At 42.8% G+C, this 19,601-nt stretch overlaps 1 pseudogene; it reads right to left on the bottom strand.

Moving 5' to 3' along the window:
- Nucleotides 1-17,244: 17,244 nt before the first annotated feature.
- LOC129637102 (multiple coagulation factor deficiency protein 2 homolog) lies at nucleotides 17,245-18,705 on the bottom strand (annotated as a pseudogene).
- Between the last annotated feature and the right edge of the window lie 896 nt (nucleotides 18,706-19,601).

Raw genomic sequence — 19,601 nt, 5'->3', positions numbered from 1 at the left:
CCTACCTCCAACCCCAGGCTTTTTTGTTTACGTTACCTGATTATATTAACTAGGCTCAGGTTCTTGTGGGCTGTATTTACATCTCTGATTTGTAGAGATTTGCAGGACGAATATAGTTGCTTTTAATTCTTGAAAGAACTGAACTACTGGACTTCAGTGGTGGTCTGGTGGTTAGTGGACATGGTCCACTGGTCCGGGAAGATTTCACAGGCTGCAGAGCAACTAAGCCGGTGCACCACAGTTACTGAAGCCCACCTGCCCTAGAGCCCATGCTCGGCAACAAGAGAAGCCGCCACAATGAGATGCTCAAGCACTCCAACTAGGGAAAGCCTGTGCGCAACAAAGAAGACCCAGAACAGCCATTAAAAAAAAAAAAAAAAAAAAAAAAAGAACTGGACTGCCCCCAAAATGACATCAAAAGATTGATCTGCTCAACTACATTGTCTTTAATTTGCTTCTTTCTATTAGCAGGAAGATCTCTGACTAAAATGGAAGTAAAACGATTTCTATGTTCTAGAACTTCAGAGTTCAGTGTATCATGCCTTCAAAAGGTTTGAACAAGGCATTTAATAAAGGCCTTCTCTACTGAGCACACAAATCAAACCCAGACAAATTTATACTAGGAGTAAAAGTCTCTGTTATTGCTTCTAATAGCCCCTGAATATTAGCCCCTGTTTGTTACTTCACACTGGCCTTAGGTAACTCTATTGCTCCCCTTCAGTATTTTTAATTAACACTCCCTGAAGGGCATATTTGTATGCCCTGTTTTATAATGCCAGGCAGGGGAAGCAATTCCCAGTGAGACATAAGGTCTGTCTTCACAATGAAGTGAAAGTTGAAGTGAAAGTTGCTCAGTTGTGTCCGATTCTTTGCGACCCCACGGACTGTATAGTCCATGGAATTCTCCAGGCCAGAATACTGGAGTGGGTAGCCTTTCCCTTCTCCAGGGGATCTTCCCAACCCAGGGATCAAACCCAGGTCTCCCGCATTGCAGGCGGATTCTTTACCAGCTGAGCCACAAGGGAAGCCCAATCATCTTAACATAAAGCCTGTTCAAATACACCAATTTTCTTATAAGCTTCATATCTCAGTTCCATCAGCTCTTAGACCTTTAACTTTAGTCTCCATGAGGATCCCATCAAAAGTCTTGGTCTTAAAAGGAGTTCAAGAAACTTTTCCTTTCTATCCCCCATTTTATCCACTCCTATATAAACGGCTTTGTGGGGTCGAGTCAAGGGACCCAGGCTCTTCAATCTTTAACTTGATTAATTGGTCTAAATAACTGTTGTCCCAAGCAATTGTTGTTAGCCTTCTCAGTGTAATTTTTTCTTCCTTCTCAGTGTAATTTTTTCCTCTTCCAGCTTTTAAAATTTCTCCAAACTGGGGTAAATAAAGAGGACTTGCTTGGGCCCTTTAATGTTGGGGGGACGATTGGAGGGGGCTCATTTGACCTATCCAACCTTAGATAGTGTTGTATCAAAGCCTTTATTTTAATCCCAGATCAGATCAGTCGCCCAGTCGTGTCCGACTCTTTGCGACCCCATGAATCGCAGCATGCCAGGCCTCCCTGTCCATCACCATCTCCCGGAGTTCACTCAGACTTACGTCCATCGAGTCAGTGATGCCATCCAGCCGTCTCATCCTCTGTCGTCCCCTTCTCCTCTTGTCCCCAATCCCTCCCAGCATCAGAGTCTTCTCCAATGAGTCAACTCTTCGCATGAGGTGGCCAAAGTTCTAGAGTTTCAGCTTTAGCATCATTCCTTCCACAGAAATCCCAGGGCTGATCTCCTTCAGAATGGACTGGTTGGATCTCCTTGCAGTCCAAGGGACTCTCAAGAGTCTTCTCCAACACCACAGTTCAAAAGCATCAATTCTTCAGCACTCAGCCTTCTTCACAGTCCAACTCTCACATCCATACATGACCACAGGAAAAACCATAGCCTTGACTAGACGAACCTTTGTTGGCAAAGTAATGTCTCTGCTTTTGAATATGCTATCTAGGTGGGTCATAACGTTCCTTCCAAGGAGTAAGCGTCTTTTAATTTCATGGCTGCAGTCACCATCTGCAGTGATTTTGGAGCCCAGAAAAATAAAGTCTGACACTGTTTCCACTGTTTCCCCATCTAGTTCCCATGAAGTGATGGGACCGGATGCCATGATCTTCGTTTTCTGAATGTTGAGCTTTAAGCCCACTTTTTCACTCTCCTTTTTCACTTTCATCAAGAGGCTTTTTAGTTCCTCTTCACTTTCTGCCATAAGGGTGGTGTCATCTGCATATCTGAGGTTATTGATATTTCTCTTGGCAATCTTGATTCCAGTTTGTGCTTCTTCCAGCCCAGCGTTTCTCATGATGTACTCTGCATATAGGTTAAATAAACAGGGTGACAATCTACAGCCTTGATGTACTCCTTTTCCTATTTGGAACCAGTCTGTTGTTCCATGTCCAATTCTAACTGTTGCTTCCTGACCTGCATACAAATTTCTCAAGAGGCAGGTCAAGTGGTCTGGTATTCCCATCTATTTCAGAATTTTCCACAGTTTATTGTGATCCACACAGTCAAAGATTTTGGCATAGTCAATAAAGCAGAAATAGATGTTTTTCTGGAACTCTCTTGCTTTTTCCATGATCCAGCGGGTGTTAGCAATTTGATCTCTGGTTCCTCTCTCTTTTCTAAAACCAGCTTGAACATTAGGAAATTCACGGTTCACATATTGCTGAAGCCTGGCTTGGAGAATTTTGAGCATTACTTTACTAGCGTGTGAGATGAGTGCAATTGTGCGGTAGTTTGAGCATTCTTTGTCATTGCCTTTCTTTGGGATTGGAATGAAAACTGACCTTTTCCAGTCCTGTGGCCAGTGCTGAGTTTTCCAAATTTGCTGGCATATTGAGGGCAGCACTTTCACAGCATCATCTTTCAGGGTTTGGAATAGCTCAACTGGAATTCCATCACCTCCACTAGCTTTTTTTGTAGTGATGCTTTCTAAGGCCCACTTGGCTTCACATTCCAGGATGTCTGGCTCTAGGTGAGTGATCACATCATCGTGATTATCTGGGTCGTGAAGATCTTTTTTGTACAGTTCTTCTGTGTATTCTTGCCACCTCTTCTTATTAGGTCCATACCATTTCTGTCCTTTATCGAGCCCATCTTTGCATGTAATGTTCCCTTGGTGTCTCTAATTTTCTTGAAGAGCTCTCTAGTTTTTCCCATTCTGTTGTTTTCCTCTATTTCTTTGCATTGATCGCTGAGGAAGGCTTTCTTATCTCTTCTTGCTATTCTTTGGAACTCTGCATTCAGATGCTTATATCTTTCCTTTTCTTCTTTGCTCTTGGCTTTTCTTCTTTTCACAGCTATTTGTAAGGCCTCCCCAGACAGCCATTTTGCTTTTTTGCATTTCTTTTCCATGGGGATGGTCTTAATCCCTGTCTCCTGTACAGTTTCAGGAACTTCAGTCCATAGTTCATCAGGCACTCTATCTCTCAGATCTAGGCCCTTAAATCTATTTCTCACTTCCACTGTATAATCATAAGGGATTTGATTTAGGTCATACCTGAATGGTCTAGTGGTTTTCCCTACTTTCTTCAATTTAAGTCTGAATTTGGTAATAAGGAGTTCATGATCTGAGCCACAGTCAGCTCCTGGTCTTGTTTTTGTTGACTGTATAGAGCTTCTCCATCTTTGGCTGCAAAGAATATAATCAGTCTGATTTCAGTGTTGACCATCTGGTGATGTCCATGTGTAGAGTCTTCTCTTGTGTTGTTGGAAGAGGGTGTTTGCTATGACCAGTGCATTTTCTTGGCAAAACTCTATGAGTCTTTGCCCTGCTTCATTCTGTATTCCAAGGCCAAATTTGCCTGTTACTCCAGGTGTTTCTTGACTTCCTACCTTTGCATTCCAGTCCCCTAAAATGAAAAGGACATCTTTTTGGGGTGTTAGTTCTAAAAGGTCTTGTAGGTTTTCATAGAACCATTCAACTTCAGCTTTTTCAGCATTACTGGTTGGGGCATAGACTTGGATTACTGTGATATTGAATGGTTTGCCTTGGAAACGAACAGAGATGATTCTGTCATTTTTGAGATTGCATCCAAGTACTGCATTTCGGACACTTTTGTTGACCATGATGGCTACTCCATTTCTTCTGAGGGATTCCTGCCTGCAGAAGTAGATATAATGGTCATTTGAGTTAAATTCACCCATTCCAGTCCATTTTAGTTCACTGATTCCTAGAATGTCAACGTTCACTCTTGCCATCTCTTGTTTGACCACTTCCAATTTGCCTTGATTCATGGACCTGACATTCCAGGTTCCTACGCAATATTGCTCTTTGCAGCATCGGACCTTGTTTCTATCACTTGCTTCTTGTCACATCCACAACTGGGTATTGTTTTTGCTTTGACTCCATCCCTTCATTCTTTCTGGAGTTATTTCTCCACTGATCTCCAGGCACCTACTGACCTGGGTAGTTCCTCTTTCAGTATCCTATCATTTTGCCTTTTCATACTGTTCATGGGGTTCTCAAGGCAAGAATACTGAAGTGGTTTGCCATTCCCTAAGCTGGTTTTAGAAAAGGCAGAGGAACCAGAGATCAAATTGCTGACATCTGCTGGATCATCAAAAAAGCAAGAGTTCCAGAAAAACATCTATTTCTGCTTTATTGACTATGCCAAAGCCTTTGACTGTGTGGATCACAATAAACTGTGGAAAATTCTGAAATAGATGGGAATACCAGACCACTTGACCTGCCTCTTGAGAAATTTGTATGCAGGTCAGGAAGCAACAGTTAGAATTGGACATGGAACAACAGACTGGTTCCAAATAGGAAAAGGAGTACATCAAGGCTGTAGATTGTCACCCTGCTTATTTAACTTCTATGCAGAGTACATCATGAGAAATGCTGGGCTGGAAGAAGCACAAGATGGAATCAAGATTGCTGGGAGAAATATCAATAACCTCAGATATGCAGATGACACCACCCTTATGGCAGAAAGTGAAGAGGAACTAAAAAGCCTCTTGACGAAAGTGAAAGAGGAGAGTGAAAAAGTGGGCTTAAAGCTCAACATTCAGAAAATGAAGATCATGGCATCCGGTCCCATCACTTCATGGGAACTAGATGGGGAAACAGTGGAAACAGTGTCAGACTTTATTTTTCTGGGCTCAAAAATCACTGCAGATGGTGACTGCAGCCATGAAATTAAAAGACGCTTACTCCTTGGAAGGAACGTTATGACCCACCTAGATAGCATATTCAAAAGCAGAGACATTACTTTGCCAACAAAGGTTCGTCTAGTCAAGGCTATGGTTTTTCCTGTGGTCATGTATGGATGTGAGAGTTGGACTGTGAAGAAGGCTGAGTGCTGAAGAATTGATGCTTTTGAACTGTGGTATTGGAGAAGACTCTTGAGAGTCCCTTGGACTGCAAGGAGATCCAACCAGTCCATTCTGAAGGAGATCAGCCCTGGGATTTCTGTGGAAGGAATGATGCTAAAGCTGAAACTCTAGAACTTTGGCCACCTCATGTGAAGAGTTGACTCATTGGAAAAGACTCTGATGCTGGGAGGGATTGGGGGCAGGAGGAGAAGGGGATGACAGAGGATGAGATGGCTGGGTGGCATCACTGACTCGATGGACATGAGTCTGAGTGAACTCCAAGAGTTGGTGATGGACAGGGAGGCCTGGTGTGCTGCGATTCATGGGGTCGCAAAGAGTCGCGCACAACTGAGCGACTGAACTGAACTGAATGTAAATTTCCTGTTACTCTTTCCATACATCTTACTCTCTCCTCCCCTCTCCCCATGTCCATAAGTCTATTCTCTATATGTTTTTCCATTGCTGCTATGTAAATAAAATTCTTCAGTACCATTTTTCTAGATTCCATATATATGTGTTAGAATATGATACTTATCTTTCTCTTTCTGACTTACTTCAGTCTGTATAATAGGTTCTAGGTTCATCCACCTCATTAGAACGGACTCAAATGCATTCCTTTTTATGGTTGAGTAATATTCCATTGTGTATATGTACTGCAACTTCTTTATCCATTCATCTGGCGATGGACATCTAGGTTGTTTCCAAGTTCTAGCTATTGTAAATAGTGCTGCAATGAACAATGGGATACGTGTGTCTTTTTCAATTTTGGTTTCCTCAGGGTATACGACTAGGAGTGGGATTGCTGGGTCATATGCTGGCATCATCTACTCAATGGACATGAGTTTGAGTAAGCTCCAGGAGTTGGTGATGGACAGGGAAGCCTGGTGTAGTGCAGTCCATGGGGTCACAAAGACTGAGCGACTGAGAGACTGAACTGAACTGAACTGATGGTGGCTTTATTTCTAGCTTTTAAAGGAATCTCCATACTGTCTTCCACAGTGGCTGTATGAATTTACATCCCCACCAACAGTGCAAGAGCGTTCCCTTTTCTCCACACCCTCTCCAGCATTTATTGTTTGTAGACTTTTTATCATGGCCATTCTGACTGGTGTGAGATGATATCTCATTGTAGTTTTGATTTGCATTTCTCTAATAATGAGTGATGCTGAGTATCTTTTCATGTGTTTGTTAGCCATCTTATGTCTTCTTTGGAAAAATGTCTCTTCAGGTCTTTTTCCCACTTTTTGATTGGGTTGTTTGTTTTTCTGGTATTGAGTTTATGAGCTGCTTGTATATTTTGGAAATTAATCCTTTGTCAGTTTCATTTGCTATTATTTTCTCCCATTCTGAAGGTTGTCTTTTCACCTTGCTTAAAGTTGCGTTTGCTGTGCAAAAGCTTTTAAGTTTAATGAGGTCTCACTTGTTTACTCTTGTTTTTATTTCCGTTACTCTAGGAGATGAGTCATAGAGGATCTTTGATTTATGTCAAGTGTTCTGCCTATGTTTTTCTCTAAGAGTTTTATAGTTTCTGATCTTACATTTAGGTGTCTAATCCATTTGAGTTTATCTTTGTATATGGTGTTAGGAAGTGTTCTAGTTTCATTCTTTTACATGTAACTGTCCAGTTTTCCCAGCACCATTTATTGAAGAGGCTGCCTTTGCCCCATTGTATATTCTTGCCTCCTTTGTGAAAAATAAGGTACCCATAGGTGCATGGGTTTATTTCTGGGCTTTATATCTTGTTTCATTGGTCTATATTTCTGTTTTTGTGCCAGGACCATACTGTCTTGATGACTGTAGCTTTGTAGTATAATTTGAAGTCAGGAAGGTTAATTCCTCCAGCTTGATTCTTCCTTCTCAAGACTGCTTTGTCTATTTAAGGTCTTTTGTGTTTCCATATGAATTGTGAAATTTTTTGTTGTAGTTCTGAATCAGAGACATTTTAATCAGTGCTTTAGAAATATTGTTGCCTTCTGAGAGGAATCAGTTTCAGTGTTATAAAAAGGAAGTTCAGGGCCAGGTGGATAGCAAGGAGGAGAGGATACTGTGGACACTTAGAGGAACTGGGAGGAACAGAAGGAGGGGCCCGGCCTGCATCAGTGGCCTTTTGAAATTTTGATATGTTTTCAAGCAGGTTTTTGTTGGTGTCCTACAAAGAAATTACATTATCATTTCCTCTTTTAGAAGCTAAATATAATCAAACTAAACATTTCATTCAGTCTATCTGACTTTATAGCTGGCTTTCTCTAGCTGTATATGCAAAACAAAACAAAACAAAACAAAAACAAACAAAAAAAACCCCACCAAAGGTCAAAAGAACCCTATCTTGGCTAGTTTAGGGTGACATCTCCTTCAGTATAACTTTCCCATGTAAGTAAGTACTTGCAAGTGCAAACTCTGTGTATCATACATGAACCTGGCTGTTGTGTTATTTGAAGGTTGGAGTCCCTTGGACTGCAAGGAGATCAAACCAGTCAGTCCTAAGGAAATCAACCCTGAATATTCACTGGAAGGACTGATGCTGAAGTTGAAACTCCAATACTTTGGCCACCTGATGTGAAGAACTGACTCATTGGAAAAGACTCTGATGCTGGGAAAGATAGAAGACAGGAGAAGAAGGGGATGACAGAGGATGAGATAGTTGTAGGGCATCACCAACTCAATGGACATGAGTTTGAGCAAGCTCTAGGAGTTGGTGAAGGACAGAGAAGCCTGGCGTGCTGCCTTTAGTTCTCACCAATTACAATTTATTTACATCCAAACCGACCCATCTCTATTGACAAACTGTACCACAACCTGGTAGTTCCTCTTTGGCTCCACTGGGCAGCCTGTCCCTCTTCCTCAGTGAGTGGTGGCTTCTGATAAAGCAGCTGAGACTCAGAGGCAGGAGGTGACCTGGGCCCAGGAAGTCAGGTTGCCCATTTCCCTAGCACAGACACGGGGGTGTCTCTAACCTCATAGGAGCATCCCGAGGGTTCAGTGAGGAGGAGAGAGGGACTTGATCCACTTCCCTAACTTCTGCTGAGTCCTGACCCTGTGCCTGGCACTGATCCAGGGAAGGACCCATAATAGTGGACAAGATAGGTCACAGCTTGGCCCTCATGGGGCTTGCTTTGCAGGGGGAGACAGACAATAAAGAAACAAGTATAATTCATGGTAAGAGAGTGAGAAACAACATGGAGAAGGACGGAGCACAGCAAGGGGAAAAGTGATATGGATGGGTGGACTGTTTTAAGCTGAAGGTCAGGTACCCTCTTTGAGGAGGGACATCTGAGCCTGGGAGCCACAGGGCCATGTGGGGAAGGAGCATTCAAAGCAGAGGGAGCAGGACGTGCAAAGGCCCTGAGGCTGGTGTGTTTCAGGGACAAGAGGGAAGCGAATATGCCCAGAGGAAATGAAAAAAGGGAGTGTTGTTGGAGATGCTTTTGAAGAGGAACCCAAGGGCCAGGCCTGTTGTAGACTGTTGCAATAGGTACTGGGTGATGCTGTCCCAATCTGTCTTCAATCAGGACTAAAGGGCTTATTTGCCCAGCTTTTGGATGTGCTGCCAACTGACAGACATCAGCTATCAGCCCTCTTTTCATTACCCAATGTCATTCCCTTTTCCTGAGTAACACATGCAATGATTGATCAATATCGAGGTGTAAAGTGCCAAGATCCCAATTTTAGGTGACTCTGGAAGCCTGTGATAGCTTCAGAGTTCCCCACACCTTTGTTAAGCTGCATTGCAGCTCATCTGTCTTTCTGCTTGGCCTGACTTTATCTCCTATCCACGGTGAGGATCCTAAAAATCCTCCCTAATAAACCTATATAGTAACCCGTGACAATGTATTGGGAGTGGTCCATGAAAGCAGATGTTAAGGTAGGATTTAGAGCTGGCTCACCTGCTGTCCGTCCGGAAATGAGTGCCCTGTCACTGCTGGTATACAGTGCAGGTGCTCTGATGCAATAGAGAAGGGCAGTTATTAAAATATTCACCAGTGGAGTATGGGTTTGGCTTATTTGTGGAAAGGAATGCACAAAGCATTGGAAAAACATGGGCAACTCTGTAATTGTAAGAACAGTGAAATTGGATGCTTGTTGTTAGACTTTATTGATTCTTTCGAAAAAAGACAAGAAATAGTGAAATGGTCAGTTCAGTTCAGTTCAGTCACTTAGTCGTGTCCTGCTCTTTGCGACCCCATGAACTGCAGCACACCAGGCCTCCCTGTCCATCACCAACTTCTGGAGTCCACCCAAACCCATGTCCATTGTGTCAGTGATGCCATCCAACCACCTCATCCTCTGTCGTCCCCTTCTCCTCCTGCCCTCAATCTTACCCAGCATCAGGGTCTTTTCCAATGAGTCAGCTCTCCGCATCAGGTGGCCAAAGTATTGGAGTTTCAGCTTCAACATCAGTCCTTCCAATGAACACCCAGGACTGATCTCCTTTAGGATGGACTGGTTGGATCTCCTTGCAGTCCCAGGGACTCTCAAGAGTCTTCTCCAACACCACAGTTCAAAAACATCAATTCTTTAGCACTCAGCTTTCTTTATAGTCCAACTGGTCAACCACCAATTAAAAGTTAAGCATAGGGTACCTCTCTTGTGGTCCAGTGGCTAAGACTCCATGTTCCCAATGCAGGGGGCCTGTGTTCAATCCCTGGTCAGGGAACTAGATCCCACATGCTGCAACTATGACCTGGTGCAGCCAAATAAATAAGTATATAAATAATTTTTTTTTTAAAAGAAGATGCTACATCCTTGTCTTGTTCCTGACTTTAGAGGAAATGCTTTCAATTTTTCACCATTGAGGATAATGTTTGCTGTGGGTTTGTCATATATAGCTTTTATTATGTTGAGGTATGTTCCTTCTATTCCTGCCTTCTGGAGAGCTTTTATCATAAATGGATGTTGAATTTTGTCAAAGGCTTTCTCTGCATCTATTGAGATAATCATATGGCTTTTATTTTTCAATTTGTTAATGTGGTGTATTACATTGATTGATTTGCAGATACTGAAGAATCCTTGCATCCCTGGGATAAAGCCCACTTGGTCATGGTGTATGATCTTTTTAATGTGTTGTTGGATTCTGATTGCTAGAATTTTGTTAAGGATTTTTGCATCTATGTTCATCAGTGATATTGGCCTGTGGTTTTCTTTTTTTGTGGGATCTTTGTCAGGTTTTGGTATTAGGGTGATGGTGGCCTCATAGAATGAGTTTGGAAGTTTACCATCCTCTGCAATTTTCTGGAAGAGTTTGAGCAGGATAGGTGTTAGCTCTTCTCTAAATTTTTGGTAGAATTCAGCTGTGAAGCCGTCTGGACCTGGGCTTTTGTTTGCTGGAAGATTTTTGATTACAGTTTCAATTTCCATGCTTGTGATGGGTCTGTTAAGATTTTCTATTTCTTCCTGGTCAAGTTTTGGAAAGTTGTACTTTTCTAAGAATTGGTCCATTTCTTCCACGTTGTCCATTTTATTGGCATATAATTGTTGATAGTACTGTCTTATGATCCTTTGTATTTCTGTGTTGTCTGTTGTGATCTCTCCATTTTCATTTCTAATTTTATTGATTTGATTTTTCTCCCTTTGTTTCTTGATGAGTCTGGCTAATGGTTTGTCAATTTTATTTATCCTTTCAAAAAACCAGCTTTTGGTTTTGTTGATTTTTGCTATGATCTCTTTTGTTTCTTTTGCATTTATTTCTGCTCTAAGTTTTAAGATTTCTTTCCTTCTACTAACCCTGGGGTTCTTCATTTCTTCCTTTTCTAGTTGCTTTAGGTGTAGAGTTAGGTTATTTATTTGACTTTTTTCTCGTTTCTTGAGGTATGCCTGTATTGCTATGAACTTTCCCCTTAGGATTGCTTTTACCGTGTCCCACAGGTTTTGGGTTGCTGTGTTTTCATTTTCATTCATTTCTATGCAAATTTTGATTTCTTTTTTGATTTCTTCTGTGATTTGTTGGTTATTTAGCAGAGTGTTGTTCAGCCTCCATATGTTGGAATTTTTAATAGTTTTTCTCTTGTAATTGAGATCTAATCTTACTGCATTGTGGTCAGAAAAGATGCTTGGAATGATTTCTATTTTTTTGAATTTACCAAGGCTAGCTTTATGGCCCAGGATGTGATCTATCCTGGAGAAGGTTCCATGTGCGCTTGAGAAAAAGGTGAAATTCATTGTTTTGGGATGAAATGTCCTATAGATATCAATTAGGTCTAACTGGTCTATTGTATCGTTTAAAGTTTGTGTTTCCTTGTTAATTTTCTATATAGTTGATCTATCCATAGGTGTGAGTGGGGTATTAAAGTCTCCCACTATTATTGTGTTATTGTTAATTTCTCCTTTCATACTTGTTAGTGTTTGTCTTACATACTGCGGTGCTCCCGTGTTGGGTGCATATATATTTATAATTGTTATATCTTCTTCTTGGATTGATCCTTTGATCATTATGTAGTGACCATCTTTGTCTCTTTTCACAGTCTTTGTTTTAAAGTCTATTTTATCTGATATGAGTATTGCCACTCTGGCTTTCTTTTGGTCCCTATTTGCATGGAAAATCTTTTTCCAGCCCTTTACTTTCAGTCTGTATGTGTCCCCTGTTTTGAGGTGGGTCTCTTGTAGACAACATATGTAGGGGTCTTGTTTTTGTAGCCATTCAGCCAGTCTTTGTCTTTTGGTTGGGGCATTCAACCCATTTACGTTTAAGGTAATTACTGATAAGTATAATCCCGTTGCCATTTACTTTATTGATTTGGGTTCGAATTTATACACCGTTTTTGTGTTTCCTGTCTAGAGAATATCCTTTAGTATTTGTTGGAGAGCTGGTTTGGTGGTGCAGAATTCTCTCAGCTTTTGCTTGTCTGAAAAGCCTTTGATTTCTCCTTCATACTTGAATGAGATCCTTGCTGGGTACAATAATCTGGGCTGTAGGTTATTTTCTTTCATCATTTTAAGTATGTCTTGCCATTCCCTCCTGGCTTGAAGAGTTTCTATTGAAAGATCAGCTGTTATCCTTATGGGTATTCCCTTGTGTGTTATTTGTTGTTTTTCCCTTGCTGCTTTTAATATTTGTTCTTTGTGTTTGATCTTTGTTAATTTGATTACTATGTGTCTTGGGGTGTTTCGCCTTGGGTTTATCCTGTTTGGGACTCTCTGGGTTTCTTGGACTTGGGTGATTATTTCCTTCCCCATTTTAGGGAAGTTTTCAAGTATTATCTCCTCAAGTATTTTCTCACGGTCTTTCTTTTTGTCTTCTTCTTCTGGGACCCCTATGATTCGCATGTTGTAGCGTTTAATATTGTCCTGGAGGTCTCTGAGATTGTCCTCATTTCTTTTAATTCGTTTTTCTTTTATCCTCTCTGATTCATTTATTTCTACCATTCTATCTTCTAATTCACTAATCCTATCTTCTGCCTCTGTTATTCTACTATTTGTTGCCTCCAGAGTGTTTTTAATTTCACTTATTGCATTATTCATTATATATTGACTCTTTTTGATTTCTTCTAGGTCCTTGTTAAACCTTTCTTGCATCTTCTCAATCCTTGCCTGCAGGCTATTTATCTGTGATTCCATTTTAATTTCAAGATTTTGGATCAATTTCACTATCATTATTCAGAATTCTTTATCAGATAGATTCCCTATCTCTTCCTCTTTTGTTTGGTTTGGTGGGCATTTATCCTGTTCCTTTATCTGCTGGCTATTCCTCTGTCTCTTCATCTTGTTTAAATTGCTGAGTTTGGGGTGTCCTTTCTGTATTCTGGCAGTTTGTGGAGTTCTCTTTATTGTGGCGTTTCCTTGCTGTGTGTGGGTTTGTACAGGTGGCTTGTCAAGGTTTCCTGGTTAGGGAAGGTTGTGTCGATGTTCTGGTGGATGGAGCTGTATTTCTTCTCTCTGGAGTGTAATGAAATGTCCAGTAATGAGTTATGAGATGTCTATGGTTTTGGGGTGACTTTGGGTAGCCTGTATCTTGAAGCTCAGGGCTGTGTTCCTTTGTTGCTGGAGAATTTGCTTGGTATGTCTTGCCCTGGAACTTGTTGGCCCTTGTGTGGTGCTTGGTTTCAGTGTCGGTATGGAGGCGTTTGATGAGCTTCTGTCAATTAATGTTCCTTGGAGTCAGGATTTCCCTGGAGTCAGGGTTTGGACTTAAGCCTCCTACTTCCAGTTATCAGTCTTATTTTTACAGTAGTTTCAAAACTTCTCCTTCTATACAGCACCATTGATAAAACATCTACGTTAAAGATGAAAAGTTTCTCTACTGTGAGGGTCACTCAGAGAGGTTCACAGCATTACGTGGAGAAGAGAAGAGGGAGGAGGGAGTTAGAGGTGACCCAAATGAGATGAGGTGGAATCAATAGTGGAGAGAGTGGGCTAGCCAGTAGTCACTTCCTTATGTGCACTCCACAACTGGACCACTCAGAGATGTTCACGGAGTTATACAGAGAAGAGAAGAAGGAGGCAGGAGACAGAGGTGGCCAGAAGGATAAAAGGGGGAAATGAAAAGGAGGGAGACAGATTCAGCCAGTAATCAGTTCCTAAGTGTTCTCCACTGTCTGGAACACACAGAAATTCACAGAGTTGGGTAGAGTAGAGAGGGGTTAGGGAGGAGATACAGGCGACCTGGTGGAGAAAACGGAGAGTCCAAAGGGAGAGAGAGCAGTCAAGCCAGTAATCTCGCTCCCTAGTGAAAAATGGGTCCTGAAGATTGGGTTCTTAAAGGTACAAAATTGGTAACAAATACATAAAAGCAAAAATTAAAAATCTAGAGTAGAGTTTGGGATTTCAAAAATACGATGTTAATGAAAAGAAGAAGGAAAAGAAAGAGAGAAAAAACGAACAAAGAAAAACAAACAAGGTTGCGAAAATTATAAAGAAACTACAGGTACAAAATTGATAACTAATACCAAAAAGCAAAAATTAAAAATCTAGAGTAGAGTTTGGAATTTCAAAAATACAATGTTAAAAAAAAGAAGAAGAAAAATAAAGAGAGAAAACAAACAAACCAACAAAAACAATGTCACAAAAATTATAAAGAAAATACAGGTACAAAATTGATATCAAATACCAAAAAGCATAAATTAAAAATCTTGAGTAGAGTTGGGAATTGCAGATATACGATGTTATATAAAAGAAGAAGAGAAAGAAACAGAGGGGAAAGAAATGGGGGGAAAAAAAAGTCACAGAAATTATAAAAAAAACTATAGGTACAAAATTGATAACATATACCAAAAGGCTAAAATTAAAAATCTAGAGTAGAGTTTGGAATTTCAAAAATACAATGTTAAAGAAAAGATGAAAAAGAAAAAAAAACAAAACATGGTCAAAAAATTATAAAATATATATATGAAGTTTGCTGAAGAAGAAAAAAAATAGGGTCTTTTTTTTTTTTTTGCAAAGTAATAGGTTATAAAAGTGAAAATTAAAGGACAATAGAGGACTTAAAATTAAAAAAAATTTTTTTTTAACAAAAAAGAAAGATTGATTGTAAAAATAGTAAAAATATATCTAGGTCTTTCTCTGGTTTTGTTGTGAGTATTGTGGGTTCAGTTCATTTTTGGCTAGTTCCTTGGTCCGACTTATATTTCTCAAGATCTATAGGCCCCTTCCTATGTAGTCCATAGTAACCACAGGGTTTTAATCTATGGCCTGTAGCTTCCAAGGCGTTTCCCTCTGTTATAGCTTCTTCTGTTTGCTGGTCTCTTCAGTGTCTGGTTTCCGCCCTGACACAAAGGGGACGGTGGAGGACACTATTTTTTTTTTTTTTTTTTTTAGGCTCACTTGTTCAGTCGCGCTGTGGGGAGGGAGGGAGGGATGCTGCAAACAAATAACACTGGCGTGCACTCGCAGTGCCTCAGCCACACTGGGTCTGCCCCCGCTCACGGCGCATGTAGCCTCCCTGCCCACACTGCTCGGGCTCTAGGTTGTTCGACCAGGAACAATCTGAGGCCGGCCCTGGGCTGAGCTCCCAGGTCCAAGCCGCTCAGGTTCAGGCACTCGGGTAGTCCTCAGAGGTGCAGACTCGGTTGGGCCTGCGTTTTGTGCTCTTCCCAGGTCCGAGCAGCTCAGGTGATGAGGTGTTTGGCGAGTGCCAATGCTGCGACTTATCGCCTCCCCGCCACTCGGTTATCTGGGTGTAAAACCAGTGCACCTTCTCAGGCAGATGTTGACCGTCCAGACCCCCAAGAAGTTTTAGTTAGCAAAGAAGCCTGCTTACAGTTTTATAGATAGTGTCTCTCTGGGGCTGCGATTGCCCCCTTCCGGCTCCTGCTGCCTGTCACCGGAGGGGGAAGGTCTGCAGCCGGCTATCTCAGTTCAGTCCTTTGTTCCATGCGCGGGCCTGGCGATGTCTTAGGTTAGGGCTGGCTTTTCGCGTGGTAGATATCCCACAGTCTGGTTTGCTAGCCCAAATTATTTCGCTCAGATAGCGCTCAGGACATTCGGGCCAGATTCTTACTCTAAGCGACGCAGCCCGTGCCGCGCTTCCCTGCCCAGCCCCCGCTTGCTAATGCCGTGCGCAGGCGTCTGCACTGCTTCTCCGCTGGGGGAGTTACCGTAGGGCTCGCAATCTGCGATTTTTAATTGTTTATTTATTTTTTTCTCCCTGTTATGTTGCCCTCTGTGCTTCCAAAGCTCGGCACAGATTCGGCAGTGAGAAGGTTTCCTGGTGTTTGGAAACTTCTCTCTTTTTAAGACTCCCTTCCCGAGAGGGAACTCCGTCCCTCCCTCTTTTGTCTCTTTTTTTGTCTTTTATATTTTTTCCTACCTCCTTTCGAAGAGTTGGGTTGCTTTTCTGGGTGCCTGATGTCCTCTGCCGGCATTCAGAAGTTGTTTTGTGGAATTTACTCGACGTTTAAATGCTCTTTTGATGAATTTGTGGGGGAGAAAGTGTTCTCCCCGTCCTACTCCTCGGCCATATTGGCTCCTCCTTTCGAGAAGACTCTTGAGAGTCCCTTAGACTGCAAGGAGATCCAACCAGTCCATCCTAAAGGAGATCAGTCCTGGGTGTTCATTTGGAAGGATTGATGTTGAAGCTGAAACTCCAGTACTTTGGCCACCTGATGCGGAGAGCTGACTCATTTGAAAAGACCATGATGCTGGGAAAGATTGAGGGCAGGAGAAGAAGGGGATGACAGAGGATGAGATGGTTGGAAGGCATCACTGACACAATGGACATGGGTTTGGGTGGACTCCGGAAGTTGGTGATGGACAGGGAGGCCTGGTGTACTGCAGTTCATGGGGTCGCAAAGAGTTGGACACGACTGAGCAACTGAACTGAACTAACCAATGATAGAATCCTGGGCCCCCTGAAGTAGAAGCAAAGAGTTCTAATGATTGGACCACCAGGGTAGTCCCTGTCCAATCTTCTTAAAATGTTTCTTGAATCAAGCCTTTGCCCAATAAGAGATTTAATAGTGCTTGGAGACTACAATATATCCCATTTCTCCTTTTATTTTTCTTGGTTTCTCTTTCTCACCCTACTGTAACAAACTGCTCCAAGTCTTTATGAAAATATCTGAGCAGTGTTTTGGAACAGAATTATTTGGAGTTACTTGAAAGCGTTCCAACACATTATAATGGGTTATATTTGCATATAACGGAGAAGGCAGTGGCACTCCACTCCAGTACTCTTGCTTGGAAAATCCCATGGATGGAGGAGCCTGGTAGGCTGCAGTCCATGGGGTCACTAAGAGTCAGACACGACAGAGCGACTTCACTTTCACTTTTCACTTTCACGCATTGGAGAAGGAAATGGCAACCCACTCCAGTGTTCTTGCCTGGAGAATCCCAGGGATGGGGGAGCCTGATGGGCTGCCGTCATGGGGTCACACAGAGTCGGACACGACTGAAGCGACTTAGCAGCAGCAGCAGCAGCAGCAGCATTTGCATGTAAGGAGGAAAGTTATCACCAAATCATGCTTACTTCATGATTTATGAACTGGGTATAGTCAATGTATCTGTCATTTTTTTTTGTCAGTGTCTCTCAAAACACCATGTATTAAGTTGATCAGTTCATATTCTCTCATTGGTGGTACAGTGGTGGCCTCCCAAATCAGAACCCGAGGCCTGATGTGCCCTTCCCTTCCTGGGGCCCACCTATGTGTTCCGTTGAGTCAGGGGCCACTCTGTCGAGGTACGTCTCTGTACCTAGCTGCTGCTATCTCACCAGACTGGCCAGCTCCTGCTGCTCACCCCCTGCACAAGCCAGCCGGTAGGAGCTCCGCTCTGGGGGGCGCCAGCTTGGGGCCACCTCGGACGTCAAAGACTGGCTGTTGGGGTCAGAGGTGGGCTGAGTCCACAGCACTCACTGACTCAGACGGTGATCATGATTGATGGACTAGTTGAGAACCTCTACTTGTGGCCACCATGGTCTTGGCCGCTTGCATGCCTGGTTCCACCAAGGGCTGGCAGCTGACATTGCTGGAAGGGCCGGGGTGCTTCTTTCTACCCAGCTGCTTTCTGGAGCCGCCCCTTTCTGCTCCACGTGCAGTGGCAGTGAAGCAGGCACCAGCTGTAGCGGCCCTGCTCATCCATTGGCTGGCGCAACAGTGGGCCCCTCCCCCAAGCAAGCAACAGTTAGTGAACAACTGTCAACTAACTTCCCAGGTGGCGCTAGTGGTAAAGATCCCGCCTAGACTCCATTGAATCCCTGGGTCGGCAAGATCCCCTGGAGGAGGGGGCAGCAACCCACTCCAGTATTCTTGCATGGAGAATACCATGGACAGAAGAATTTAGTAAGTTAGGATCCATGGGGTCTCAAAAGAGTCAGACACAACTGAAATTGACTTAGCACAGCACAGTTACCCTTGGTGGCTTGGCTTAGCCACTGGATGGTGCCAAAGTGGGCCCCTCCCCCCACTTGTATACAGAAGGAGCCTGAATTTGGACTGAAGGAAGATGGTTTTCTGAGATGCTAGTCTGCCATCTTGGTCTCCTAGCTTTCCGATTAAAGTTATTAATTCTTGTCCGAACAACTGGTTTCCTGATTTATTATCCTGTTGTGCAACCAGCGGAAGGAACTTGGGCTCAATAACAGTGGTACCTGTTTGTTCCCTTCCTTTTTATGGACATGAATGATGGCTGTGAAGAGTTCTAGGCCATCAAGCAAATTATTGCTATTACAATCATGCATCTTGAAATAATGGAGCTGTAGTTCTTATGGGGACATCTTCTGCTTCTGGTTTGTTGGTGACACCTTCCAGATGCTCCATAAAACACACTTGATCGTGCACTCAGTTCTTAATCAGGCCCAGACTGCCAGGATGGGAGAAGGGGGCCCTGGTTCCTTGGGCCTGGCACCTGCGACACAAAAGTCCCAGGGCAGGCTGCACAGGAAGTGAGTTCTGAGCAGCCACAGAGGTCTCATGTCAACGGTACCTTTTTTAGGTACCTCTTTCAGCACAGAGAAAACCTCTTACTGTGAATTTGAAACTCTGATCTGTTACCAAATTGGTTGGACCCACGCCAGTGTCCTAGCACCCACCAACACCCCTTGTCTTGGCCAGGGAAGTTCTTTTTTCCATAATATTTGCACAGCCAATAACGAAACCGATGCTAAGACTGGAAGGACACAAGCTTTATTCAATGGCCAAGGATGGAATAGGAACCTGGTTCACAAATCAACTTCTCAACTAGCTTTGGGAGGAGACACCATATATATAGGAGAGTTGAGGTAAAATAGGGGAACTGGAAGTAGCAGGAGGAATATTCATGACTAATCTGAGAACAGAGGTGTCGTTTGGACGGGAACTGAGGCAATACTCCTTTTCATTCCTTGTCTGGGCATTTCCAGCTGTTGGCATGGCGATTGTCCATCATCTTAGCGCTGGTGGGTGTGTCACTTAACATATGCTAATGTATTACAATGAGCTCACAATAAGGCTCAGGGTCTGCTAGAAGGCAAATCTTCCACCATCTTAGGCCTTATTAGTTCTGACCAGTTCTGGTTTATTTCTTTGCGGCTTTTCTGAAGATGGTGGGCACAGTGGAGCACTGCAGTGCCCAGGGCCACCTCAAGGGACCACGTGCTCTAGCTGGATGGCAGATGCAGACGATAGTCTTGTCTGGTGTAGGCAGCTGGCGAGTTAGCCCCAGTGCCTTATTTAGTTCCCTGGACACCAGTAAGTGAGCTGAATGTGTTTTCACAACAGTTACAGAATACAGTTCTGTATTCTTACAGAATAATTTTGTGTTAGCTACCTGTGACTATTTTTTTGGAAATTGTTGGAATGACATTATCGTATCCTGATAAGCATAAAACAA

The sequence above is a fragment of the Bubalus kerabau genome, chromosome 22, assembly GCF_029407905.1.
Source record: "Bubalus kerabau isolate K-KA32 ecotype Philippines breed swamp buffalo chromosome 22, PCC_UOA_SB_1v2, whole genome shotgun sequence".
NCBI classification, from domain to species: Eukaryota; Metazoa; Chordata; class Mammalia; order Artiodactyla; family Bovidae; genus Bubalus; species Bubalus kerabau.
Note: the sequence above shows the minus strand (reverse complement) of the source record. Positions and strands in the feature narration are given on the sequence as shown.